At 44.7% G+C, this 23,197-nt stretch overlaps 1 pseudogene; it reads left to right on the forward strand.

Moving 5' to 3' along the window:
- Positions 1 to 20,537: 20,537 nt before the first annotated feature.
- On the forward strand, positions 20,538 to 20,656 carry LOC136649918 (5S ribosomal RNA; annotated as a pseudogene).
- Positions 20,657 to 23,197: the final 2,541 nt, after the last annotated feature.

Raw genomic sequence — 23,197 nt, forward strand, 5'->3', positions numbered from 1 at the left:
TGAGCACTGGAGCTTTGATGTCAAAGGTTCAGATCATCTCTGGATTGGAATTTCTGTCTTTAATCCATTTTCATTTTATTTTCAGTAGAATATTTTTGAAACAGCATTAATTTGTCATGCTACATGCTTTTATTGAAAAGCCTAAAACTTCTTCAACTTCTGGGCCAATTTAATAAATATCACTTTTTATTCTTATGTAGAGTTTAAAAAAATACCATGACTCAGAATAAGGACAATTGGCAATATTGTGAATATGAAGGACCTTCTATATCGATCTATTATTTCTCAGCTTGAAATGTACCACTGTTGTACATTCGCTTGATTATGAGTCTTGTTAGTACATCCCCAGTTGATTCAACTTGAGTGCTTCTGACATTTGCAAAGTTGCTCGCATATTCCACCGAGCAGCAGGGGAAAGCTTGCTAATGAAGAAATAACAAGCTGAAGATTTGAATAAATATTTAGCTGATTGCAAGGGAGGTACCACTAATTTTTGTTTTAATGGTGGCAACTGAGAAAACACAATGACATGCTTCCTTATGTCCTCTGAAATTGGGTTCTCCTGGCCTTTTTTGCCTGTGCCAAAGGGCACTTTCATTTCCTGATTCTATTATATACTAAGTGGCCACCTGAACCTGCCAATGAACTTGTTCTATTGTGTTTTTCTATTTTTAATCCTGAAAAAGTAAACACATTTCTCATCAGATGTGTTAGACTGCTATACATTGCAGAGATTTATGAAAGTGCCACTGGGTTATTACAGAGCCATTCATTTATAAATAAATGCCCATTCTGAAAGGAAGCCAGAAATGATAGTAGCGTTTTCCATCATTTCAAAAATCTATATTAAAAAAATGATGCACTTTTTTATGGCAGCAACAGCTCTATTGCTGTAATTTGGACTTCATCCTTTTTGACGTCTGTATGTTTCCAGAGCTAATGTATGATTCAGGGACAAAAAAATATGATGCATTAGATCCTTAAGAACACAGGCTGCAAAGAGGAACATAGCAGCTGTTTCAATATTCATTGATAATGGTGAGAATGTAGTGAGCAGGCCCTGTTCAGTGTATATCATCTAGGCTACAAAGGAATGCCCTGTTATGGATTTTTGGAACCCTTTGGTGAAACATCCTTATGAAATAGCTTCTTTGAGTAACTTTTCAGAAAATGGCATGCTGGTTTTTCTTAAACAAGAAAGAATTACCTTTTCCATGGAGCATACTGTGTCTAAACCTAGACTGGTTTTGTCACCTGTAAAAGGGCTTAAACCCCAATAGCTAGTTTTAAACCAGAGTTATGTATATTTTGAATTAAGCATCTTTGCCTTCTCAGCATTTTCAGAGATGACATCACTACTGATTGCCACTATACTGCAAGTCACAACATGCATCTTGCGCAGGGACTGCCCAAGGTGGGGGTGGAGCTGGGCAGAGCAGGAACCCTTCAAAAGGGCTAGAGACAGGGTGGGAGAAGTGGAGAGAGAATGGCAAATGGGAGAGATGTCGGGTGAAGTGAGATAAGATGGGCAGAAGGAACAAAGACTTGAGGAAACACAAGGAGGTGCAGGCAACAGACACAGGTGGGAGAAAGGTAAGAAAGAGAAAGTATGGGAAAGACATCCCAGAGAAGGAGCCAGGAAGACAAGGGGAGAAATGGCATAGGCAGGAAGAAAAGTGGGGGATCAGGATTATCCTGTGGGAGAATGTTCCACCCAGCCACAGAAAATTGCACCCTAATATTGTCAAAACTAGAAAAGGAAAAAAGAGAGGATCTCCTCTTAGGTATATTTGGCATCTAGCACCAACTCTCACAGTTCTCACAGAACTCACACTAACTCAGTCTAGAGATTCAGGAGAATCCCACTAACCTGAACAACCTGGACTTCACTAATACCTTTTCTGTTCCTTTGGACTTTATGGACAACGAAACCAAGATTGCACTTAAGCATATTTCTGACTCTGTTTGATCCTTGTAGCCTCCTCATGCGCTTACTTTGGGTAGTAAGGAAATGTTGGCCCTCATGCCTTATGATGCAGAATGTTCCCCATGGGAGGAGATGGAGTACCCAGGGGGCATCACACTCCCCTTGATGAATTAGATGGCATGCTTATAAAATGGAGTTAGGATTTAAAAGTCTGTACAAAGCATCCAAAGCTACACACGCCACATGTAGCCCCAAACAGATGACTGGGGGCCCAATCCTATCCAATTTTCCAGTGATGGTGCAGTTGTGCCAGTGGGGTGTGTGCTGCATCCTGTGGTGGAGGGGCAGTAACTGGGGCCTTCTTAAAGTATGCAAACACATTTTCCCTTACCACAGGGCTGCTCTGTGGCTACACCAGAGCTGGAAATTTGAATAGGATTGGGCCCTGGGTGTGCTTAACTGTGATTCACTTGAACAGGAGAAGAATCTCCTCCTCCTCTCTCTGCATGACTGGCACAGTGTTTGTTTAGAGTGTTATGTCTGAGACTCTGGTCTAGGGCCCTGATCCCAAAACAAGTCCCAGAAAAACACAGGAAGGTTTCCATTGTCAGGCTTTTATCTAAGCATCAGGAACTTGGTCTCGGTGAGCTTGCTGTTTTAACAACAAGCCAAATGCCACACTTTTGACATGTGTTTTGATCTTTATTTTGCCTTGAGTTCAGTGAAAGGGTCAAGAAGAAGACCTGTATGTATCAGTCACAACTACAAAGTTTCTCATTTCCATACAAAAATAGTTTAATGGGAATTCTGGGAAAGTTGTAGATGATTTCCAAGAGATAATAAAGAAATGGTAACTTGAAACAGTTGATGAGTGTATATTTAAGCTCAGCAGAAGATCCAGTTATGCCTAAATGAGATATTCTTTCTTTATTGTAAATTTACATAAAATTAACAGTCCCCAGGTACACTGCTGCCTCAATGTATTCTATGCTATCCATTGACTGGTAGATTGCACTGAGTAGTTCCAACAGAAAAAATTATGTTGTTTTTTTTAATATAAAACTTAATTGTTTGTATATACAACTCTATTAGCATTGAATTCCATTCACACAACAATTTGCAATTATAATTTAAAGCAATAACAAAAACTAACAAGCAAAAATTAAAGTTATATGTTACAGTACTTCAAATTAAGCTGAAATAGGCTTAATTTTTTAGTTTATCCAGTACCATATGTCCTTGCTCATTTTGGATCAGCTATGATGTGAGAAGCAGTTTTAATGCTGATAAAAAAGAATGTACTCAGAAGTACAACACTAAAATTACACTAGCCATAGTCAGCCATTTTACAGCTATTTACTGTTCTGCTGGTGTAAGACCTCTGTGTGGTGGCCCATTCCTAGTTAGGATAGGATTGTCAATAACAATTATAATATTTCTGCCATGCACCATATGCCACTCATTCAAATTTGGCATGATCTTGTTTGAAATGAGTTCAAACTCATTTCACAAACTTCCAATGTGTTCAAAGAAGTTTGCTTTCAGGAAAGGATATTTAGGATTACAACCTAAAAGTGCTCCTCATATATGTTACATATATTTTATATAGCAGTTTTCTTTCCATTTTAGCAAGATCAAGATGCAATACTCTCCCTGAATTTCTCTGGGGTGATAGAATTCATCCTGCCTTTCAGGCACTGAGTTGATGTCGACAACATTGAAGTAGAACAGATAGCTACAGAAATTAAAGATGAATTAAATACAATACAAACTGATGGCAATATTTTTTTTTAAAACACTCTGAATTCATTTTATGGTAAAGCAGAATGATCTGGACTTTTAAAAAAAAGTTGTTTAGGAAACTGAAAAAGAAACTTCAGAGTAAGTATGAGTCAGAAGCTTATATATAATGTATGCTTACATAAAACATGTTTCTTTGTTCTGAAGCCACTGGAGCGATGTAGAGAAGTATCGATCAGGACATGGCCCTGATCTGGATTGGTCATCCCTGTGGCTGTTATTTCCTGGGAAGGAAGCGCCTTTTGTACCAATTGCAACACCTCAGCTAGGGAAGCCCTGGCTCTGCCCCCTTAAAGAATCACCAGGATCGTGCCACTGCCAGGGCCAAAACGGTTTTTTTTTTTGGTATTTACTAGTGGCAGTGCTAGAATCCTGGGGGGTGTAGGGAGCCCATGGATGCCTCTGCAGGCTGCAGATTCCAAGCTATGGAATGTCTAAAAACAGCAACTGCAACCCACTGCCAGTTTCCAATCACAAAACCAGAAGTGGGTTGCAATCACTATTTTTAGACATTATGAGACTTGAGGATCCCTACAGAGTTGCCCATGGGCTCCCTGCACTCCTGGGAGGCCAGCACTGCCACTGTTAAGCACCAGAAAACCCTTTTGTCCCTGGCACAGCTTGATCCTGGTAATCACCTTGCTGTTTTTGCCTCTCCCTTACAAAGACTTACAACAGTTCCCAAACTCTCTCCAAGTTTGGGAACTGCTGGCTTAATATATTGCATGTAAACTTTGGGCCTACAACGTAGCAAGATGGAATTTACCATTCTACATAATACTTGTCAAATACATTCTATACTCTGCTCATTTTTGCTCTGAAGTACTTGCATTCCTTCCAGAGCAATATGGTGTTTTGCCAAATTCCCTTCCCAAACTTGGTCTAGAGAACTTATGCCCACTTTAAGCTAATTAGTTCCCCTGTTCACTCAATAAAGCCCTAATCCTGCAGAAAGCACTGCTGGAGCCCACCACCAGGGTGGCTTGCCTGTTCAACCTGCAGAGTTCCTCCAGCTTCTCCAGCCATGGCAGTAACACCTTGGTTTCCAGTAGCTCCTGGGTGTGACAGCCACACACCAGTCTCCAGCAGCCTCTGTTCCAGAAGTCTCCAGTCATTCAGTCCATGAATCAGTCCATTTAGTCAGTCCATCCTCTTTCCTCCAAGCTCCTTCCTTCTGCTTTCTCAGCCTCTCCAATTTTCTTCTAATATCTCCAGTCTCCTTTCTTCTATACCCAAACCCTCTCCTTTCTCCAGGTGCTGCTTTTAACTTTTGGGGCCTTGTTGCCTCCAAGTGGCTGCAGTTGGACAGTACACTCACTGCACTCTAAGGCCCTGGTTTCAACCCTTTCCAGGCCTGTCAGAGCAAGAGGCCACTGTTGACACCACAACCTATCTCCTCAAGGGATCTTGCATGTTTCCGTTACATATGGCTACTGATATTTGACTGCAGATGGCCAAATACCAGGATGCATTGCATGATTGTGTCCTGACCCACTATTTAGAATCTGTCTATGCACTACACTGTTTACTGACACACAATGAAATGCACCTGGCAGCTTGCTTGTGTCGCTGTGATCTAAATTGCAACCAAGCAGTTCTAGCTCTGTTCATTTAACTTCCATTACTTGATACTTCCATTAAAAGGACATACTTAATAAGATTAGCAGTACAATCTGTGACTTAAAATCCATTGGGAAGTAAACAGCAAAGACTCAAGTTCATGTAATAGCTCTAATAGATGTGCTCTCAGATGTCTGTGTCTCTTCTGGTGTAAACAAAAAGCAGAAACATGGTCACATCTGCCCAAAGGCAAGCACATTTATGGAATCTTGTAAGTTGGCCCAGATGTTTTCAGATGGCTCAAAAACTACACTTGGGATTTATTTAGTTTGTAATGTCCATAAAATCAAACCAATTAAATTAGTTGTAATTTATTGTAATAGTTTAAGCACAAGGGGTAAAAATCTGCCTCTCTTGAGGTCAACAGAATGAATCTTTGCTATTGAATTCAGGATTTCACATGGAAACAGATTCTATACTGCAGTGACATGATTATGAGGCCGAGGACACCATTCCAAGGCCCACACTGAAAAAAGGGGTTGCCTAGCTCTGGAAAGCCAAACTGCTAAAGGAGCAAATTGTTTTTGGTTATTGGTTGGCAACCTTCAGTCTTGAAAGACTATGGTATAAGCCTACAGCACCTGGTATTCCCAGGCGGTCTCCCATCCAAGTATTAACCAGGCCTGACCCTGCGTAGCTTCCAAGATCAGCCAAAATTGGGCATCTGCAAGGTAACAGTTGTTTTTGGTACCTTAGCAATGTGCTGACGTAACGCACTGAAAAGAAAGAACAGATGAGCAGCCCACAGAAATGTTGACTTTGTCAGAGCAGGACCAAAGAGACTAGAACGCATGAGGCATCATCTCAAGGGTCAGTTACATTCAGAGAATCTGCTGAATGCAGCTGGCCCTTTATGTATTTGTTGCAGGTGGGTTATAAAACTAGGCATTCATATAGAGAAGAATCTTTGACAGGAGAAGCAGTAAACCAAGAAAAATTTAGTGTACATAACTTGAAGACACCAACAAATGGGAGCAAATGGTTTAATATGCATTGCACTATTTAAAAAAAGCTTTAGAAATAAAATGGGCATGATCAAATCACATTGATCCTCCAAGCCTATGTCAACATTTCTGTGGGCTACTCATCTGTTCTTTCTTTAGAGTGCATTACATCTGCACATTGCTATGGCCCCCAAAACGATTATGCCAGCATAACAACTTTACTGCAGTTGCAAGTGCAACTATGGGCACAATCCTAACCAGGTCTACTCAGAAGTAAGTCCTGTTTTGTTCAGTGGGGCTTACTCTCAGGAAAGTGTGGTTACGATTGCAGCCTATGCATGGCTGCTGCCACAAACAGAAAGCAGCCAGATCCATGCTGGATGCCCATTGGAATTGGGTGGGGAAGGATGGCGGCTGGAATGGGAAAGTGATGGAGGTAGGGAGGAGGGGAGATTGAGCCCAGGAGGGGAATGAGCACTGCAGCAGTGGTGCCTACTGAATCCTAACCCCCTCTCCAGAACTGATCTGCTTTAGTTGGTCAACACAGATTTGCGCCAGCTATGGAGCTGGTGCAGCTCCGGGTTGAGCCATGGCGGCTGCTGGGACTTACTCCAGGAGAAGGGAATGAAGTCTCAACATGCTGGAACTCCCCCACATAATACAGTGGATGCCCAGTTAGTGCCACTGCATCTCTGCACAGAGAACTAGGTAGGATTGGCCTGGGAGCTGGGTAGAATAGGACAGTCCTAAATCTGTTTATTAAGAAATGTCCCATTGAATTTGGTCATAATTAATTCTGAATAAACAAGAACTAGGACTGTGTAGTTCAGGGGTGCTCACACTTTTTTGGCTCAAGAGCTACTTTGAAACCCAGCAAGGCCCGGAGATCTACCAGGGGGGAAGGAAGTGTCTGACAGACACCCCCTTTGATGTATGGAGCCCCTGCTGGACCAGGTCAGAGGAGGCCCACCAAGTCCAGCTTCCTGTGCCCCACAGTGGCCCACCAGATGCTTCAGGAAGCACACGGGAGGCCACTCCTCTCTCCCCACCCCACATACTGGGTGCAGCCACAGGTCCCCCCAAGAGGCACATGCCCAGCCTTGCTGCACTACGGGGGGGAGGAGCTCCCCACTCCCCACCCCCCCAACCTCTTTGTGGCTGCGCCCCGAGACCAGCAGGGAGAGGGAGGCGTCACAGGTCCTCCTCGGAAGGAGCGGGGGGCTTCCCCAGTTCCATGGAGAGGGGCTGCGCGTGCAGGCGGCAGGCAGGGGAGACACTGCTCCCACCGGCCCTCCTCCTGCAGCGGCAGGGGGGTCATCTCACCTGTCAGCCCCGACCGAGAGCGGCAGCGGCCGCAGCACTTACCTCTGGGCTCCTACAGGGGTGGCTGGGCCAGGCATGGCTGGGCTGGGTTGGACCAGACCTGACTGGAAGGGAAGGGGAGGGTCACTCGGGGCCTCCCGCGGCAACCGCCATCAGAGCAACTCCATCTCGAACTCCCGCCCCTCCCCCTTCTGCTACGGAGCCCCAGGAAGTGCCTCAGTCCAGTGCAGCCCAGCTCCCCCTCCCGCCGCCACCCACTTTAGCTCCTACTCTTCCGGCATGCAGCACCACGAAACTGATGAAACTGACTAGAGTCTAGTCAGTTTTGTCAGTTTTGTTGCTGCATGCCTGAAGAGCAGCTAAAGTGTCAGTTTCAGTGTCAGTTTAGTGTCAGCTAAATATGTCAGTTTCGTCTAGTCACTAGATGAAACTGACATATTAACAGTTTGGAGAGACAGGGCTCCGCGATCTACTCATTTTGCCTCGCAATCTACCGGTAGATCTCGATCCACCTATTGAGCACCCCTGGTGTAGTTGCTCCTATCAATTGTAGTGGGAGAAACTGAAGCACATACTGATATCTCTTACTAAAATCAATAAACACGTGGAGTCCAATCCGCTGCATGTTTACTTGAAGTAAATACCATTCAGTCAAGCTATTCCCAAATAAAATTGTATATAGGATTGCAGCCTTAGAAGTGCTTCAGGTTAGCTAGATTATACTATAGTCTAGATTTACAGTTTGCCCTGTTCCATTAGGGACTCACAACACCATTTCCTTATTTCAATTATCCTTTGGAACAACCTTGTGAGTTTATTTAGCATGGTGATGTTATACGTGGGACAAAGATAAAGTTATAAGCCCAAGTTATGTGTGGACCGAAAGGTAATGGCCAAAAGGGCTCTTGGCCCTAGGTTCTTAGCCCTTAGCATTTAGCAAGTGCTAGCCCCCCAGTTTGGCCAATCTATTAAATTATGTATATTGATTATTAATTATGTAATTATGTAATTATTTATTATTAATTATTATTAAATATTATTAATTGACTGATTGATTCACATTTTTATACCACCCTTCCTCTAAGCAGCTCAGGGTGGTGTATATGGTTCCTCCCCTTATTTTGTCCTCACAACAACCCTGTGAGGTAGGTGAGACTGATAGTAATAGTCATGACATGAAATGAATAATAATAATGGCCAGAAAATAAATGCAGTGAATATTTCCTCATAAGCAATGGATGAAATTCTGCATAAAATGATATATGGCATGATGGTATTATTCCTAAAAGCCATGATTACCAGAACTTTGGTCACTAGGGCAGTGGTTCTCACACATTTGGCACTGGGACCCACTTTTTAGAATGAGAAGCTGTAAGGACCCACCAGAAGTGATGTCATGATCAGAAGTGACAGCATAAAGCAGGAAAATTTTTAACAATCCTAGGCTGAAATCCTACTCACACTTACCCAGGGGAAAATCCCATTTACTATCATTGTTAAAAGAATATATGAAGTAGCTTCTCAAAAGTACAGGTCTGTTACATTTCCCCAAATGCAGTCACATACCATGGTAGTATCAAGTCTAAAATAGTAAAAATATAATATTGAAATGGATGGGGACCCACCTGAAATTGGCTCGTGACCCACTAGGTGGGTCCCGACCCACAGTTTGAAAAACACTGCACTAGGGTGTCACACCCCCCCCCCCCCGATGTCTCATTGGTCTGTTTTGAGTTAAGGCACTGGAACCCACTTTTTAGAATGACAGTCTGTCCAGGACCCACTGGAAGTGATGCCATGGCTGGAAGTGACATCATCAAGCAAAATAAAATAATTATAAATAATTAAGTTAAAGAAAAACAGAAAGTTAAATAAGGGGAAGCCAGCCCTGTTTCACCAAGTGAATTTTCTCTGTAGCATGCCTGCAATAACACCCCTCCTACAAGAAATCAGTGAGATTTTCAGCCCTCCCCAGTGCCCACCTTACCAGCTCAAGCCTCTGCTTTATTCTTTGGGAGGTGCTCCCTTCTGGAGCATTTGTTGAGCTCAACTTTCATCAGATTGGGACCATGCAGCTAGCCTTGCATTCCCCTTTGCCTGACATGACCAGTAACCAAGGCACGTTTGCTTACTCATGAGTAAACACGACCATTTGGCTTACTTTCACTTTCCATAGGGCTCAATACATTCATCTGCTTGGAGGGAGGGACTTCCTTCTTGGGTGTTTCTTGGGGGCTGCTTTCATTGGATAGGAACCATTCTAGTGGCCTTGGATTCCTCTCAGCCTGCCCTTTCCAACAGACTATGGCATGTTCACCTACTCGCGAGTAAACATGTGATATAGCTCAGTTTCACTTTCCATAGGGCTCCATGCATTTTTTTATTTCTGTTTTTTTGGCCATAACATTTGAAGGAAAGGGGATATTTTACCCCAGTTTCTTGCATTGCATTCTGCAGGAAATTCCACATCCAACGGTATATAGCATGATGAGGTTACTCATAACCTCTGCGATGTTAGCAATGTTGGTTCATGTGTGGTGTCACCCGCCCCCAAGGCTGGTACCTGGGGCTGACTGCCCCCCACCTCTCGCTAGCTACGCCACTGCAACAGACACCTGCTGGGCCAGTGAGGCAACTTCTTCCTACTTCGGATTAGTTTTGGCCTGAGGAATACAGTATATCCTCTGAATAGGTTTACTCTTTGATGAGGCAACACTGACAGTCAGTGAACAACAGAAATCTAGCTGCTTTGCCTTTTTGGGTGGAGGAGTCTATCCTCAGGGCAAGTTTTCAGAGTTAGCGAACTATAAGGGTTTTTATTGTGTAACCTGTGTCTCAGTGTTGATGACAGCAAGTTTGGACTGGTGATGTGATGAGGGTCAGTGGGAAAGTCTATTTCTCACTGGAGACCATGTGAGAACTGAAAATCCCTGGTGAGAGAGATAAGGGTCTTGTCAGTCCCGCTCCCCACACATTTTGTAGTTTTGCTGCCTCGTAACCAGGTTGTGGTTTGTTGGATTGGGATACTCCTGTGTATCTGTTACATCCCTGGGCGGGGTGCTCCGCTTTCCCTCACTCTGGTGGGCATCTCTTAGGGCCCGTGCAGGGGCTTGCGCCTTATCCAAGTAAGAACATAAGAACATAAGAACAGCCCCACTGGATCAGGCCATAGGCCCATCTAGTCCAGCTTCCTGTATCTCACAGCGGCCCACCAAATGCCCCAGGGAGCACACCAGATAACAAGAGACCTCATCCAGGTGCCCTCCCTTGCATCTGGCATACTGACATAACCCATTTCTAAAATCAGGAAGTTGCGCATACACATCATGGCTTGTACCCCATAATGGATTTTTCCTCCAGGAACTTGTCCAATCCCCTTTTAAAGGCGTCTAGGCTAGACGCCATCACCACATCCTGTGGCAAGGAGTTCCACAGACAGACCATACGCTGAGTAAAGAAATATTTTCTTTTGTCTGTCCTAACCCGCCCAACACTCAATTTTAGTGGATGTCCCCTGGTTCTGGTATTATGTGAGAGTGTAAAGAGCATCTCCCTACCCACTCTGTCCATCCCCTGCATAATTTTGTATGTCTCAATCATGTCCCCCCTCTTTTCTAGGCTGAAGAGGCCCAAACGCCGTAGCCTTTCCTCATAAGGAAGGTGCCCCAGCCCCATAATCATCTTAGTAGCTCTCTTTTGCACCTTTTCCATTTCCACTATGTCCTTTTTGAGATGCAGCGACCAGAACTGGACACAATACTCCAGGTGTGGCCTTACCATAGATTTGTACAACGGCATTATAATACTAGCCGTTTTGTTCTCAATACCCTTCCTAATGATCCCAAGCATAGAATTGGCCTTCTTCACTGCCACCGCACATTGGGTCGACACTTTCATCGACCTGTCCACCACCACCCCAAGATCTCTCTCCTGATCTGTCACAGACAGCTCAGAACCCATCAGCCTATATCTAAAGTTTTGATTTTTTGCCCCAATGTGCATGACTTTACACTTACTGACATTGAAGTGCATCTGCCATTTTGCTGCCCATTCTGCCAGTCTGGAGAGATCCTTCTGGAGCTCCTCACAATCACTTCTGGTCTTTACCACTCGGAAAAGTTTGGTGTCGTCTGCAAACTTAGCCACTTCACTGCTCAACCCTGTCTCCAGGTCATTTATGAAGAGGTTGAAAAGCACCGGTCCCAGGACAGATCCTTGGGGCACACCGCTTTTCACCTCTCTCCATTGTGAAAATTGCCCATTGACACCCACTCTCTGCTTCCTGGCCTCCAACCAGTTCTCAATCCACGAGAGGACCTGTCCTCTAATTCCCTGACTGTGGAGTTTTTTCAGTAGCCTTTGGTGAGGGACCATGTCAAACGCCTTCTGAAAGTCCAGATATATAATGTCCACGGGTTCTCCCGCATCCACATGCCTGTTGACCTTTTCAAAGAATTCTATAAGGTTTGTGAGGCAAGACTTACCCTTACAGAAGCCATGCTGACTCTCCCTCAGCAAGGCCTGTTCGTCTATGTGTTTTGAGATCCTATCTTTGATGAGGCATTCCACCATCTTACCCGGTATGGATGTTAGGCTGACTGGCCTATAGTTTCCCGGGTCCCCCCTCTTTCCCTTTTTAAAAATAGGCGTGACATTTGCTATCCTCCAATCTTCTGGCACCATGGCCGTTTTGAGGGACAAGTTGCATACCTTAGTCAAGAGATCTGCAACTTCATTCTTCAATTCCTTAATAACTCTTGGGTGGATGCCATCAGGGCCCGGTGACTTATTGATCTTTAATTTATCAATGAGGTCTGAAACATCTTCTCTTTTAACCTCTATCTGACTTAACTCCTCGGTCAGGAGGGGCCGTTCGGGCAGCGGTATCTGCCCGAGGTCTTCTGCCGTGAAGACAGATGCAAAGAACTCATTTAATTTCTCTGCCATCTCTAAGTCTCCTTTTATCTCCCCTTTCCCTCCCTCACCATCCAGAGGGCCAACCGCTTCTCTGGCAGGTTTCCTGCTTCTAACATATTTGAAGAAGCTTTTATTATTCCCCTTAATGTTGCTGGCCATGCGTTCCTCATAGTCTCGCTTGGCCTCCTGTATCACCTTCTTACATTTCTTTTGCCACAGTTTATGTTCCTTTTTATTCTCCTCATTAGGGCAAGACTTCCATTTACGGAAGGAAGCTTCCTTGCCCTTCACAGCCTCTCTAACTTGGCTGGTTAGCCATGCGGGCACCCTCCTGTATTTAGTGGAACCCTTCTTTCTTTGCGGTATACACCTCTGCTGGGCCTCTGTTGTTTTAAGCAGCCTCCATGCACTCTGGAGAGATTGGACTCTTTTTACCCTCCCTTTCAACCTCCTTCTAACCAGCCTCCTCATTTGAGGGAAGTCCGCCCGTCGGAAGTCAAGGGTTTTTGTGAGAGATTTGCCTGGTATTCTTCCCCCAACGTGCACGTCAAAACGGATCGCAGCATGATCACTGTTCCCCAATGGCTCAGTAACGTTTACATCTCTAACCAGGTCCTGCGTACCGCACAATATTAAATCCAGAGTCACCTGTCCTCTGGTGGGCTCCGTGACTAGCTGATCTAAGCCACAGTCATTTAGCACTTCAAGAAATCCAGTTTCCTTATCGTGACCAGAACACAAATTGACCCAGTCAATATGAGGATAATTGAAGTCCCCCATGATTACAACCCTGTCCCTCCTTGTCACCTCCCTGATCTGTTTCCTCATTTCAAGGTCCCCATCCGATTTCTGGTCTGGAGGACGATAGCACGCCCCCAGTATTACATCGCTGCACAAGCCTGGTAATTTAACCCACAGAGATTCTACGGTGGAGTCGGACCCACCTTCAATCTCTACTTTGCTGGATTCTATCCCTTCCTTAACATAAATGGCCACCCCACCTCCAACACGCCCCTGCCTGTCCCTCCTGTAGAGTTTATAGCCCGGGACTGCGGTATCCCACTGATTCTCCGCATTCCACCAGGTTTCCGTTATGCCCACTATGCCAATATTTTCCCTTGTCACCAGACATTCCAGTTCTCCCACCTTTGCTCATAGACTTCGGGCATTCGCATAAAAGCATTTGTACACGAAATGCCCCAGGATGCGCTGCTTATTCGCTCCTTTGTCCCTGCATCCTCTCATTGTGCCAAACCGTCTATCACATCCCATCACACTACCTTTCCCAATTTCTTCTCCTACTCTGCCTTTGTCTTGTTGTTCTCTAACCTTCCCATCCTCATCCCATAGGGATGAGGAGTCCCGAACCGGATGCCCCTCGGCTCCTGTCAGCCTTCCCCCAGGGATCAGTTTAAAAGCTGCTCTGCCACCTTTTTAATGTTATGTGCCAGCAGTCTGGTTCCATTCTGGTTCAAGTGGAGCCCGTCCCTCTTGTACAGGCCCTGCTTGTCCCAAAACGTTCCCCAGTGCCTAACGAATCTAAACCCCTCCTCCCTACACTACCGTCTCATCCACGCATTGAGACCCCTGATCTCCGCCTGCCTAGCTGGCCCTGTGCGTGGAACAGGTAGCACTTCAGAGAACGCTACCTTTGAGGTCCTGGCTTTCAGCTTCCTGCCTAAAAGCCTAAATTTGGCCTCCAGGACCTCCCAGCTACACTTGCCCACGTCGTTGGTGCCGACGTGCACCACAGCCGCTACCTCTCCCCCAGCACTGTCTACTAGCCTGTCTAGACAAGAAGTGATGTCCGCAACCTTCGCACCAAGTACTTGAAGGAACGAGGAGTCGTCAGTAACTAGCAGGTTAGATTTAATCGGGTCAAGTATTTCCCGTTCGTGGGGGTCTGTTACCTCACAGGACCCCCCCCCTTTACAGAAGCTGTTGACACAATAAGTACAGAAGCCATTAACACGATGAATACCGGAGTAGCCCCTGGTACATTTGGGCACGGAGCACTGGTTGAGGTAGCCAACCCAGCCTACGGCAGCAAAACAATAAGGTAGAAAGTGAGCCAGTGGGGGAAGCCTGGATTGGGGCTGCAGTCACCCACCGGGGTCAGCGGTGCAGGCTCTCCCCCTCCCCAAGGCAAGGGATACCCCTAAAGAGTGTGTGAGGCGAGCAGATTCCCAGCTCCACCAGCCCTGGGTTGCAGGGCTGCAGGATACCAGTCCCCTTATTGGGGTCTCCCTTGCAGACTCCCTCAGGCAGACTTCAGCACAAGGCAAGGCAGGTGGGGGGCTTGAAGCTCCCCAGGTTGTCACTGAGGTGCTGCAGCCAACCTCAGCCTCCTGCCCTTTTGCCTCAGCCACATGGCCCCTTTTGAAGCTCTCGGCCAGGCTGGGAAACTCCACCCCTTCCAGGTGCCTGACCTCTCATGAGACCTCAGGCCGCCCCATTGTTTGGCCAGGCACTGCCATGGGAAGCTGTGGCCCTGGCTTGACCATCTCGCAGCTTCCGCCACGCCTCAGATGCTTGGTGTGCCCGCACATCCCGCTACCAAGCTGTCGCTGTGTGTCCTGCCAGCAGCCTCCCTGCAGTAGGTCATGCAAGCTAGGCAGAACCTGTGGCGTGTCCGCTGGGGCTTGCGGAGCACCCCAGTGACAGCATCTGAAATGGCCTTGGTGGATGACCTACGCCAGAGGCTAGACAGGGGGAATGCATACCTGTTGGTCCTGCTGGAGCTCTCAGTGGCTTTTGACTCTATTGACCACGGTGTCCTCCTGTACCAACTGGCTGAGTTAGGGCTTGAAGCCATGGTACTGCAGTGGTTCCACTCCTTGTGGTGGTGCTGGGGGACTCGTGTTCAATACCCTGGCCTCTCACATGTGGGGTACCTCAGACAAAGGGAGGGTCATACATAAGAGACTTTTCAAACAATGGATTATCAGCAGCTTCCATTTCCTGTAGGGCTGCCTACCTGAACACTCATGAAGTTGGTATTGACAGGCAGGATGAGAAAACAAGGCTTTTTTGAGCTCTTTGGAACCCATCTGAATGGGGACATTGTGCCCATGCTCAGCTGGATTGAAAAAAATGATTTATGCAACAAATGCATTCCTTACCTTGTAGTACCACATGAAACTAGTATGATAAAAATAATTGTATATATGGTCATATTACCCATTCCTAGGACAATATATCCAGGTGAGTAATTCAACTCTGAAAGCAAAATTTTACGAAGACTTTATACCAGGGGTGCTCAAACCCCGGCCTGGGGGCCACTTGCGGCCCTCAAGGCCTCTCAATGTGGCCTTCAGGGAGTCCCCAATGAGCCTCTGGCCCTCCGAAGATTTGTTGGAGCCCACACTGGCCCGACGCAACCGCTCTCAGTGTGAGGGTGACTGTTTGATCTCTTGCATGAGCTGTGGGATGAGGGCTCCCTCCACTGCTTGTTGTTTCACATCTGTGATGCAGCAGCAGCGGCAAAAGAAAGGCCAGCCTTGCTTTGTACAAGGCCTTTTAAAGGCCTTGAGCTATTGCAAGACCTTCATTCATTCATATAAGTTCATCTTTAATATATTTATTTATGTAAACTTATGTAAATTTACTCAAATTTAAAATGTAAATTAATTATTTTCTTCCCCGGCCCCTGACACAGTGTCAGAGAGACGATGTGGCCCTCCTGCCAAAAACTTTGGACACCCCTGCTTTATACTGTCAAAATGACATAAACTGCAACCAGACAATTTGTTAATTTTTAGTCTGCCATTGTTGAGAAGCATCTCAATTGTCCACACATTTCAAAAGTTCTTGAAGGGACTGTAATACTTGTGGCCAGCAGCTGAATACTTTTCAGGTTTCATAATCTCTTATGAAAATGTTTTTCTCATTTCATTTTTTAAACAAAACCATTCCAGCCAAAGGTAACCTTTCATTCTCCTTCCTTCTGCTGCAGCCTGGTTCTGGTTCTGCTTGGCAAATGCTTGCAAAGCAGGTCTGTTTTTTGAAACACCAGGATGGGACCCTCCTTCCCAGGCTACAATTCAGTGCACTATTACTTAAGAATAACACCCATGGAAAGCAGTGGGTCTACTTTTGAGTAAAAAGGGTTGCAAATATCTCATCTCTCTGCAGTGAATTGAATTGCACACTCTCAGTTATGTGTTATGGGTTGTATTTTGTATGTAGAGCTTCTGGCTTAACACACCAGACACCTTAAAAGTGGGTTTGATTCATGGTTCTCCTCATGTCCACCTTGAAGGTGGATTTGATTCATGGATCTCCTGCAGTGGTTCCCAAACTTTTTCACTTGCATATCCCTTGGCAGCCCATTTCCATAAATTGTACCCTTCATATTAGCAAAATGTTTGTAATAATACAAGCCCTCATCTCCTCTCTATGAAAACCCAGACTTCATGTATTTATCACAGTGTTTTCTCTTTTTATCTGTTTGAGGAACAGAAGACTCTGCCTTTGCACTGTTTTGCACCAGAAGTGTGCTGAGAAATTCTGGGTGATGGATCACTTTCCATATTATGTTTCAGCTTTTTTACTGTGCTGGTTTTCAATCACTGGTTCATAGATGAATTGATGACCAAAAACTAGCTATTGGTGGGGCTTTCACAGCCAACTAGCTACCTCCCTTCCTGCCTTGCAGGTCCTTGCAAGGCATTCCTGCCTTGCAAGGCATTCTGGAGCATGACCTGCCTTTTTCTGCCATTCTTTTTCAAGTACCCCTAAAGGTCCTGTTGAGTGTCCCTAGGAGTACGTGAAAACAGGTTGGGAACCACTGTTTTACTGGTATGTAGTTTACAGTGCACTTATTCAATAGTGTTTACAAAAAGGTGGTGAAGACCAGAATTTAAAAAGAATAAAAATGTATCTTATGATCTTTTACTATGTTTTTAATAAATTAGAGACTACAGTTCTTAGGTAACAATTAGTGGTAGGATATTTTTCAGGATCTGGTCTCTGGTAAAATCAGACAAAACTATAGTCAGACACTCCCCTAAGTTTAGCCCCCGACTTATCTGAGGGCCATAGAAAATTCCATGATTGTTGGCTCAAAACCTGCCCTCGACTTATCTGTGGGGTCGACTTATAGGTGAGTATCTGCGGTATGTTACAATTAATTTAATTAATATAACTAAGGACACAATCCTAACCAGGTCTACTCAGAAGTAAGTCCTATTTTGTTCAATGGGCCTTACTCTCAGGAAAGTGCGGTTAGGATTGCAGCCTTAGATCATTGCATGACAATTAAATAAATGCCCAAGAAGCTTGGAGAGGGAAGTATATGTTCTACCTTTCCAGAAACCACAATGTTTTGAAGTAGGTGATCAAATTGTTATCAGCTGATATGCTCTGATATGCCAGGAAGTGTTGGCAAAGAGGGGTGAGACTGAGCACATACTGGAGAAATGTGGGGCAGTGAGCAGATGTGACTGAAGCAAGAGCAGGATTCAATGGGGTGTGGGAGAGAGAGAGAGAGAGAGAGAGAGAGAATGCAGGCACCTGATTCTGGACTTTGGAAGGTGGGGAAGAGGGAGGGGAGGGCAGTAAGAGAGGGGTTAACTGCAGTTATGATGGAGGAATGTGTGTGCAGGAGGGGAGGAGGTGGGATGGGGGGGAAGAGAAAAGCATCACTTGCCTGCTCATGTATTCAAGAAAGAGTGCAACCAACAGCCCAAGCCTCTGTACACCTACTTGGAAGTAAGCCCCATTATAGTCAGTGGGGCTTACTCCTAGGTAAGTGTGGATAGGATTGTGGCCCAGAGCCCTTACTGCCAAAGGCTTGCCAGCGGAGGCAAGGCAGGCAGGGTCACTTTGGGGCATTGCAGGCAAGGAAAAGGGTCTCTCCAGGATCCTTTTCCTGCCAGCTGCTTCTGGCTTTGTACCTGCTTCCACCTTCTGGCTCACTGCTCGCTCTCACTCCCTCCTGCTCTTGCCGCTCACCCTCACTCCTCCATGCTCCTGCCTACTGGGACCTCTTTCAGGCTTCTCGGGCTGCCTGGCTGGCTGCTCAATCAGCAACAGCAGGAGCATCACAGGCTGCTCCTTTTTTTCCTGCTGCTGTGCGAGGCTCCAAGCGCTGCTTCTCCTGCACGCTCAGCTGCTGCTGCTACTGCTGCTGCTGCCTGACTCCTTGGCCCTGTGGCACACCTGAGGCAGCCTTGCGGCACACCAGTGTGCCGCAGCACAGCAGTTGAAAACCGCTGTTCTAGGCCTATTCTTGCTTCCCTAGCTACAGTGGTTACTCCTCTTCCTCCCATGTTGTGGGTCTCCTGGCCTTCTTATGACCTGCTGTCAAGGATACTACCCTTTTGCTTCCTCTCTGTCCTTGTCCACTGATTCTGTCTTCTAGGTTTGGCCTGCTCTGCCGGTAGCTACAACTCCTGAGTGATGTCACATCTGAGTGTTGGCGGTCACATCTTGACCACCAAGATGGTTGATGGTGCCATAGGCAGAAGGATGAGACTTGAACAAGCCGAGACCTCAGGAACATAAACATTTCAAACACGACTTATATAAGAAATATATAAGACAAATATATGACACATTTATATAAGAAATATATAAGAAATATATGAAGACAAGCTTATTTCTTTCACACACTAAACATGGGTCCTTTCGTCCATATATCACTGATTGGTAGAACCATTCCTCACTTGCTTAAAGCAATTTACACTGCAATCCTATGCATGTCTACTCAGAAGAAAATCCCATTGTGTTCAATGGGACTAACTGCCAGGAAAGTGGGAATAGGATTGCAGCCTTAGGTACTTAGTGTACTTAGTGAACACCTAAATATAGTTAGCACACTGCCATCTGGTAACTGTGAGTAATGGGGAGGCATTTAGTCTGTTAGAAGAATATATAAGAATCATTGTTTCAGCATTATGAAAATAATAGTTGGACATCAAATTATACAGAAAGCTCTCCTTTAGTGCATATAGGGATAAGGTGTCCAAATATATATCTAAGAGGTGCTAATTTGGCTGAAAGGATTTTTGAAATAAAAACTCTGAAGAACTGTTCTGTTATATATCATCCCACAGGTTCCTAATTAAAACTTCCTCATAAAACATGTTTTAATAAAACATTATGTATCATAGACTAGGCAAGGTACATTTGTGATTTTTATTCTTTTTTTTAAAGCATTTTAAAAAGACTTTCATGACGTTCCCATAGTTGTTAATTCAATTTTGACCTAAATTAAATTTCAATGTCAAAAACTGTATTCACCACAGAAGGAAGATCTTCACGTTTGAAGTGGGCGCAAATGTATGCAAGAACCTTCAGCTTAGTTTTGTTCTTTGCAAGAAGGACCTTCAGAAATGCAACAAAATTAAGTTTTTTTCTGTTAATAAACATTGCTTCTTATCAGAACCTGCTCTGAGACCTTGGAAGATACAATCTTGAATCATAGAATGCTAGCGTTGGCAGGTACCCAAGAGGCCATCCAACCCTTTGCTCAGTGCAGGGGACAACAGCATCCCTGAAAGAAGGCCATTCCAGTTCTGCCTGGAAATGTTCAGAGAGAGAGAGAGAGAGAGAGAGAGAGAGAGAGAGACTGACCACAACTTCAGCCCATTGGTACTAGTCCTGCTTTCAGGAACCACCAAAAGCAGGCCCTTCCCTTCTTCTATGCAACAGCCCTTCAGATACTTCAAGACAGCTACCATACCTCCTCAGGCAGCCCAATAGTAAAGGCAGTGCTGCCTCCAGGTGCAGCAGCACCAAAGTGGCTACTGCTCCATCTTGCAGTCCTGTGGCAGCTGCCTGAGGCCTCCTTGGAAGATGGGGCTTTCATCCCCTTCTCTTGGGGATACCCCAAGCCCTGCAGTAGGGCTTCCCAAGTCTGCACCAGCTATTTTGTCATTGCAGAGTTGAGAGACTGTGTATCAAACCTTCTAGCCCAACACGTAGTTCAGGATCCGGCGGAGCTGCTCCGCCAGTTCCCCCCACCTCAGTTCCTCCCCCTGCCCTGCCCTCCCCTCCCCCACCCATTCTGCCACCTTCCCTTGCACATGCCCAATCTCGTCTGATCTTGGAAGCTAAGCAGGGTCAGGCCTGGTTAGTACTTGGACGGGAGACCACCTGGGAATACTGGGTGCTGTAGGCTTATACCATAGTCTTTCGAGACTGAAGGTTGCCAACCATGGTGCTGTTGGAGCACTGGCCAGCCCTCTGAGCAGTGCTGAGTCTCAGTGCCAGCTGGCACTACATTAGTACCAGCAGTCCCTCCTCTCCAGGTGCTGCAGAAATACCTTACAGCATGTTTGCAACACCCAGTGCCAGCAGAACGCTTATACAGCCAGCACTAAAGAGCTCAGGATCGGTGTCTTAGTCTTCTCTATCAAATCTCCTGCTCTGCTCTCCTCTATTGTCCAGGCTAAACATATGACTTGGTTTCCAATTCCTCCATAACCCCAAACCCCATGAATGCATGTGACCCTATCAACATTGGTTGGGGGGAGGGGGTGCAAAAGCCATCCCTAGAAACATTGCAGGAACAATATTTTTCTGTCCAACTAAACTGTTAGATACCCCCTTTTTGTATACTTCCTAGAAAATAATATCATAGCTATATTCACTCCCGTAAAAGCCTCCCAGTTTTATGGCACTATCTGCACAAAACAAGTCATTTAGATATTATAACAGTATTTCATATTATACCTTGCACAAAAACTCTTTTTGCTGTAATGGCAGTAAAGCGCAAAATAGGCTTCATGAAAATATTTTTTAAAAAGGCTTTTTGCACCCATGTTGCATTGTTGATGTGAGCAAAGCCCCCATTTCAGTCTCTGGAGTTGCTGCAAATTACTTTTAACATACTATATATTTCAATAATATCTAGTTAAGATTTTATGATGACATTTTAGTCTAAAATATGATGTACAGTTTCTGCCATGTTTTCATAAAACATTATCGTGGGTGAGATTTTTCACATTAACTACAATTGCAGGAATGACTGATGTTCGAATCTAAAGACAATTTCTGTCATTATTAAACTTCATTATAAAGCAACGTACGTGGGTGGAATTGTGGTTTGATGCCTTTGTAATTTGCTCTACCTTTTCCAATGTACTTTTCAGTTACATTAACTGAATCATTTCATCTTACGGATGCAAAGATGAAGGAGAAGAACAAAAACATGCCCATTAACTGAAGCAGTGCCAATGTGCATAGTTAATGGAAACCATTTTGACATATTGTATTTGATTCCATGGTGTATCTACTCAAACAATTTCAATGGCATATTAAAACAAAATTCTATATTATGCTCTTCACTAAGAATGCAAGTAATAGACTTCAAAAATTACCTTTCAACTGAAACTGTTGGAAATGAAGAAATGTTTTACATTATGAAAAGCTAATGTCAGCGAAGGGAAGAAATGGGCTGGAATGAAAATTTGGGCATGGAGGGGATTTTTTTTGTTCTGTTTTTCCAAGGAATAAATGCTTTATACATTGTGGCAGGATTGCTTAAGTATGAACACACAAGCATCCATTCAGCAATAATTAATTCATTGATATTCTTACAATTAAAGGCTTCTTAGTGGGAGACCATATCGAGTTATTCAACAGCATCCGCTCTGGCAGAGCCAAAAGCTAATTGCTTTTAGAAATCTTGATGTTTCGGGATCACAGTTCCAAACACATCATGATTCCAATCCCAATGCATCTTTTGTTCTCAAAACAATTTTTTTCCCTGTTTTTTAACAATATAATTTGTTAGCAGCACAGTAATGCAACGCATAAGGTAGAGGATAAAAGTACTTCTATTCAAGTTGGCTGAAAACTATAGTAGCTGAAGTTTCACATTTGACATTTCATAGAAGTGCTATTCTTCTGCTCCCTTAGAAAAACATCTGTTTATAACCATACCTCTGTGATACACCTAGATCACATGTTGTTGCAGCACTTCTGTTGAAACAGAAGAAAAAAAATGGATACTGTACATTGCACAGTTGAGAAAAAGCCTAGCTTTGGCATTTAGATGAGATCTGGCCTAGAGAATTTTATTTTAGATTTGCAATTGAGTGTTCACTTGATGGATAGACTGCAACCTTGTACAGGCGGATCTAGTGTAACAAGGAGTTTAAACTACTCTTGCTTATACTGTGTCTGTCTCAATTGCTGAAACAGCCGGTTAGCACAGGGGGATATCTGTCATGCAGCTATGATTAATATGCAACCACCAATGAAAAACTAGCTATAATATCTTTAAATGTGGCCCTTGAGAAACTCTGTACAAAAATGATGCTTACAAACTTCACTTTTACAAGGACAAAAAAGAAGTAAATACGTCATCTTTAAAAAAAATTCTATACATAGTTGACTGAAGATACACCATCCTAAGCAACTCCTGGCAGTTTCAGTAATATACACATACTGCAGACCCCAGTCCCTTCTTTTGTTGGTAAATTACTGTGTCTTAACTCTTTTGTAGCCTTTACAGTAGCAAGTAGGTTGAATTGAAAGCTAATGTATTAGCATCTACCCCCTGGGGTGGCCCAACCATGAGGCAACCTGAAGTACTTGCATCAGCAACAGATTTGTAAGTGGGAGTGAAGGGACGGTGGATTCAGGGTGCCCTTCATTCTGAGTCCAGTGACATTCCTTGCCACTGTGGCACTCAAGGGGCACATCTCCGGGGTGC

Source organism: Tiliqua scincoides, chromosome 4, assembly GCF_035046505.1.
Source record: "Tiliqua scincoides isolate rTilSci1 chromosome 4, rTilSci1.hap2, whole genome shotgun sequence".
NCBI classification, from domain to species: domain Eukaryota; kingdom Metazoa; phylum Chordata; class Lepidosauria; order Squamata; family Scincidae; genus Tiliqua; species Tiliqua scincoides.